This window comes from Canis aureus, unplaced genomic scaffold, assembly GCF_053574225.1.
Source record: "Canis aureus isolate CA01 unplaced genomic scaffold, VMU_Caureus_v.1.0 ptg000222l_RagTag, whole genome shotgun sequence".
Classification (NCBI taxonomy): Eukaryota; Metazoa; Chordata; class Mammalia; order Carnivora; family Canidae; genus Canis; species Canis aureus.
In genome coordinates, this window is record NW_027554491.1 from 14,487 (window position 1) to 21,218 (window position 6,732).

Consider the following 6,732-nt stretch of genomic DNA (forward strand, 5'->3'; position numbering starts at 1 on the left):
CTCCGCCATCCCCTATATCGGAACCAACTTAGTAGAGTGAATCTGAGGTGGCTTCTCAGTAGACAAAGCAACCTTAACACGATTCTTTGCATTTCATTTTATCTTTCCATTCATCATCGCAGCTCTAGCAATAGTACACCTCCTATTTCTACACGAAACCGGATCCAACAACCCCTCAGGAATCACATCAGACTCAGACAAAATTCCGTTTCACCCCTACTACACAATTAAAGATATCCTAGGAATCCTACTCCTGCTCCTAGTCTTAATATCACTAGTTTTATTTTCACCAGACCTATTAGGAGATCCAGACAACTACACCCCTGCAAACCCCCTAAACACCCCTCCACATATCAAACCTGAATGATACTTCCTATTCGCCTATGCCATCCTACGATCTATCCCTAATAAATTAGGAGGTGTACTCGCCCTAGTATTCTCCATCCTAATTTTAGCATTCATTCCATTCCTCCACACATCTAAGCAACGCAGTATAATATTCCGACCCCTCAGCCAATGCCTATTCTGACTTTTAGTCGCCGATCTTCTCACTTTAACTTGGATTGGAGGACAGCCAGTTGAACACCCTTTCATCATTATCGGACAGGTCGCCTCAATTCTATATTTCACCATCCTATTGATTCTAATGCCAACAATTAGCGTTATCGAAAATAATCTTCTAAAATGAAGAGTCTTTGTAGTATAATCATTACCTTGGTCTTGTAAACCAAAAATGGAGAGTAGTCGCCCTCCCTAAGACTCAAGGAAGAAGCTCTTGCTCCACCATCAGCACCCAAAGCTGAAATTCTTCTTAAACTATTCCCTGACACCCCCTACATTCATATATTGGACCACCTCTACTGTGCTATGTCAGTATCTCCAAAAAATCCTTCTTTCCCTCCCCTATGTACGTCGTGCATTAATGGCTTGCCCCATGCATATAAGCATGTACATGATATTATATCTTTACATAGGACATGTCTAGTCCAATTCCACAACCCATTGATCCTCAACAGTAACTAGATGCATATCACTTAGTCCAATAAGGGCTTAATCACCATGCCTCGAGAAACCATCAATCCTTGCCTGTAATGTCACTCTTCTCGCTCCGGGCCCATGCTAATGTGGGGGTTACTATCATGAAACTATACCTGGCATCTGGTTCTTACCTCAGGGCCATGACTCTATTTATTCCAATCCTACTAATTCTCGCAAATGGGACATCTCGATGGACTAGTGACTAATCAGCCCATGATCACACATAACTGTGGTGTCATGCATTTGGTATCTTTTATTTTTAGGGGGGGAATCTGCTATCACTCATCTATGACCGCAACGGCACTAACTCTAACTTATCTTCTGCTCTCAGGGAATATGCCCGTCGCGGCCCTAATGCAGTCAAATAACTTGTAGCTGGACTTATTCATTATCATTTATCAACTCACGCATAAAATCAAGGTGCTATTCAGTCAATGGTTTCAGGACATATAATTCTAGGACACACGTGTGTACACGTACGTACACGTGTGTACACGTGTGTACACGTACGTACACGTGTGTACACGTACGTACACGTGTGTACACGTACGTACACGTGTGTACACGTACGTACACGTGTGTACACGTACGTACACGTGTGTACACGTACGTACACGTGTGTACACGTACGTACACGTGTGTACACGTACGTACACGTGTGTACACGTACGTACACGTGTGTACACGTACGTACACGTACGTACACGTACGTACACGTGTGTACACGTACGTACACGTGTGTACACGTACGTACACGTGTGTACACGTACGTACACGCGCAAGACATTAAGTTAACTTATACAAACCCCCCTTACCCCCCATAAACTCATGTCATCTATTATACACTTATTTATGTCCTGCCAAACCCCAAAAACAGGACTAAGTGCATACAATACTCACAAGCTTTATTTAAATTGTATACAAATGTATTGCTACTCTAGTTAACTTAACACAACAGTCTTACACGCATTCGATCTCGTGGTCTATCTATAGATAGCATCCCCTTTTTTTTTCCTCTCATATTTACTATGTATTTTATTTATTATACACACTACAATTTCAGTATAAGTTAATGTAGCTTAATTAATAAAGCAAGGCACTGAAAATGCCAAGATGAGTCGCACGACTCCATAAACACAAAGGTTTGGTCCTAGCCTTCCTATTAGTTCTTAGTAGACTTACACATGCAAGTCTCCACGCCCCAGTGAGAATGCCCTTAAAATCAGCAGTGATCTAAAGGAGCAGGTATCAAGCACACTCTTAAGTAGCTCATAACACCTTGCTAAGCCACACCCCCACGGGATACAGCAGTGATAAAAATTAAGCCATAAACGAAAGTTTGACTAAGCCATACTAAAAAGGGTTGGTAAATTTCGTGCCAGCCACCGCGGTCATACGATTAACCCAAACTAATAGGCCCACGGCGTAAAGCGTGTTTAAGATACCTTTGCACTAAAGTTAAAACTTAACTAAGCCGTAAAAAGCTACAGTTACCATAAAATAGACCACGAAAGTGACTTTATAATAATCTGACTACACGATAGCTAAGACCCAAACTGGGATTAGATACCCCACTATGCTTAGCCCTAAACATAGATAATTTTACAACAAAATAATTCGCCAGAGGACTACTAGCAATAGCTTAAAACTCAAAGGACTTGGCGGTGCTTTATATCCCTCTAGAGGAGCCTGTTCTATAATCGATAAACCCCGATAAACCTCACCACCCTTTGCTAATTCAGTCTATATACCGCCATCTTCAGCAAACCCTCAAAAGGTAGAATAGTAAGCACAATCATTTTACATAAAAAAGTTAGGTCAAGGTGTAACTTATGGGGTGGGAAGAAATGGGCTACATTTTCTACCCAAGAACATTCCACGAACGTTTTTATGAAATTAAAAACTGAAGGAGGATTTAGTAGTAAATTAAGAATAGAGAGCTTAATTGAATAGGGCCATGAAGCACGCACACACCGCCCGTCACCCTCCTCAAGTAATAAGACACAACCATAACCATATTAACTTAACTAAGACACAAGAGGAGACAAGTCGTAACAAGGTAAGCATACCGGAAGGTGTGCTTGGATTAATCAAAGTGTAGCTTAACTAAAGCGTCTGGCCTACACCCAGAAGATTTCATTACTTATGACCACTTTGAACAAAAGCTAGCCCAACTAACCCCAAACTTAAGTATCACAGACATATAAAGTAAAACATTTAGTTAAATAATAAAAGTATAGGAGATAGAAATTTTAATTGGAGCGATAGAGATAGTACCGTAAGGGAATGATGAAAGACATCTTAACAGTATTAAACAGCAAAGATTACCCCTTTTACCTTTTGCATAATGAACTAGCCAGAAACGACTTAACAAAGAGAACTTAAGCTAAGCTCCCCGAAACCAGACGAGCTACCCATAAACAATCTAAAAGGATCAACTCATCTATGTAGCAAAATAGTGAGAAGATTTGTGGGTAGAGGTGAAAAGCCTAACGAGCCTGGTGATAGCTGGTTGCCCACAAACAGAATTTTAGTTCAACTTTAAATTTACCTAAAAAAAACAAAATTTTAATGTAAATTTAAAATATAGTCTAAGAAGGTACAGCTTCTTAGAATCAGGATACAACCTTTATTAGAGAGTATATACTAACATCACCATAGTTGGCTTAAAAGCAGCCACCAATTGAGAAAGCGTTCCAGCTCAACAAACAATATAACTTAATCCCAATCATATTACATCAACTCCTAATTATACCTCCTGGGCCATTCTATTTAAATATAGAAGCAACAATGCTAGTATGAGTAACAAGAACTATTTTCTCCCCGCATAAGCTTATATCAGAAACGGATAGACCACTGATAGTTAACAATCTGATAATATCAACCCAAAAATGAAATACTTATCTACCCTATTGTTAACCCAACACAGGCATGCATTTAAGGAAAGATTAAAAGGAGTAAAAGGAACTCGGCAAACACAAACCCCGCCTGTTTACCAAAAACATCACCTCCAGCATTTCTAGTATTGGAGGCACTGCCTGCCCAGTGACACTTGTTTAACGGCCGCGGTATCCTGACCGTGCAAAGGTAGCATAATCATTTGTTCTCTAAATAAGGACTTGTATGAATGGCCACACGAGGGTTTAACTGTCTCTTATTCCCAATCAGTGAAATTGACCTTCCCGTGAAGAGGCGGGAATGCCACAATAAGACGAGAAGACCCTATGGAGCTTTAATTAACTAACCCAAACTTATGGATACTAAATACCTACAAGGCATAACATTACACCATTATTGTGGGTTAGCAATTTAGGTTGGGGTGACCTCGGAATATAAAAAAACTCCCGAGTGATTAAAATTTAGACCCACAAGTCAAAATATAACATCACTTATTGATCCAATAATTTTTGATCAACGGAACAAGTTACCCTAGGGATAACAGCGCAATCCTATTCAAGAGTCCATATCGACAATAGGGTTTACGACCTCGATGTTGGATCAGGACATCCTAATGGTGCAGCAGCTATTAAGGGTTCGTTTGTTCAACGATTAAAGTCCTACGTGATCTGAGTTCAGACCGGAGTAATCCAGGTCGGTTTCTATCTATTATATAACCTCCCCCAGTACGAAAGGACAAGGGATGTAAGGCCTACCTCACAAAGGCGCCTTAAAACTAATAGATGAAGTCAACTCAATCTAACCAGTTTATCTCCTCATAAGCCCGAGAAAAGGGGCTTTGTTAGGGTGGCAGAGCCCGGTAACTGCGTAAAACTTAAACCTTTATTATCAGAGGTTCAATTCCTCTCCCTAACAAAATGTTCTTTATCAACATTATCTCTCTTATCATCCCAATCCTTCTTGCCGTAGCCTTCCTCACCCTCGTTGAACGAAAAGTCTTAGGCTACATACAACTTCGAAAAGGGCCTAATATCGTAGGCCCCTACGGCCTCCTTCAACCAATCGCAGATGCAGTAAAACTCTTCACAAAAGAACCTCTACGACCACTTACATCCTCCATATCAATATTCATTCTAGCCCCCATTCTAGCTCTATCACTAGCCCTAACTATATGAATCCCTCTCCCAATGCCCTACCCACTCATTAATATAAACTTAGGAGTCCTATTCATACTAGCAATATCAAGTCTCGCCGTATACTCCATCCTTTGGTCAGGATGAGCCTCAAACTCCAAATACGCTCTAATCGGAGCCCTCCGAGCAGTAGCTCAAACAATCTCATATGAAGTAACACTAGCAATCATTCTCCTATCAGTCCTCCTAATAAACGGGTCATTTACACTATCCACACTAATTATCACCCAAGAACATATATGACTAATCTTTCCGGCCTGGCCCCTAGCCATGATATGATTCATTTCTACTCTAGCAGAAACTAACCGAGCCCCCTTCGACTTAACTGAAGGAGAATCCGAACTAGTTTCTGGATTTAACGTAGAGTATGCAGCGGGTCCTTTTGCCCTATTCTTTCTAGCAGAGTACGCAAATATCATTATAATAAATATCCTCACAACAATTCTATTCTTCGGTGCATTCCACAACCCATTTATACCAGAACTCTACTCTATTAACTTCACTATAAAAACCCTCTTACTAACTATCTGCTTCCTATGAATTCGAGCATCATACCCTCGATTCCGCTATGATCAATTAATACACTTATTGTGAAAAAATTTTCTACCCCTAACTTTAGCCCTATGCATATGACATGTTGCCTTACCCATTATTACCGCGAGTATCCCACCCCAAACATAAGAAATATGTCTGATAAAAGAGTTACTTTGATAGAGTAAATAATAGAGGTTTAAATCCTCTTATTTCTAGAATAATAGGCTTCGAACCTAATCTTAAGAATTCAAAGATCTTCGTGCTACCAAACTTACACTATATTCTACAGTAAGGTCAGCTAAATTAAGCTATCGGGCCCATACCCCGAAAATGTTGGTTTATACCCTTCCCGTACTAATAAAACCCCCTATTCTCACTATTATTATAGCAACTATCATGGCAGGGACCATAATCGTCATACTAAGCTCGCACTGATTACTGATCTGAATTGGATTCGAAATAAACATGCTAGCCATCATCCCTATCCTCATAAAAAAGTATAATCCACGAGCCATAGAAGCCTCTACAAAATATTTTCTTACACAAGCTACTGCCTCAATATTACTAATAATAGGAGTCACCATTAACCTTCTTTACTCCGGCCAATGAGTAATCTCAAAAATCTCAAACCCCATCGCATCCATCATAATAACCACCGCCCTAACAATAAAACTAGGCCTATCTCCATTCCACTTCTGAGTTCCCGAAGTAGCACAAGGAGTAACACTTATATCAGGAATAATCCTACTAACATGACAAAAAATCGCACCTATATCCATCCTATATCAAATCTCCCCATCAATTAACACCAACCTTCTTATACTAATAGCCCTCGCATCCGTTCTAGTAGGAGGCTGAGGCGGACTAAATCAAACTCAACTACGAAAAATCATAGCATACTCCTCCATTGCCCACATAGGCTGAATAGCCGCTATCATTATTTACAACCCTACAATAATAATCCTAAACTTAACTTTATATATTCTAATAACACTATCTACCTTCATACTATTCATATTAAACTCATCCACCACAACCTTATCCTTATCCCACATATGAAATAAATTTC

The 6,732-nt window shown here is 39.9% G+C and overlaps 1 pseudogene; it reads left to right on the forward strand.

Annotated features, from left to right (window-relative positions):
* The first annotated feature begins 2,175 nt into the window (after positions 1–2,175).
* Positions 2,176–3,130, forward strand: LOC144309872 (18S ribosomal RNA; annotated as a pseudogene).
* Positions 3,131–6,732: the final 3,602 nt, after the last annotated feature.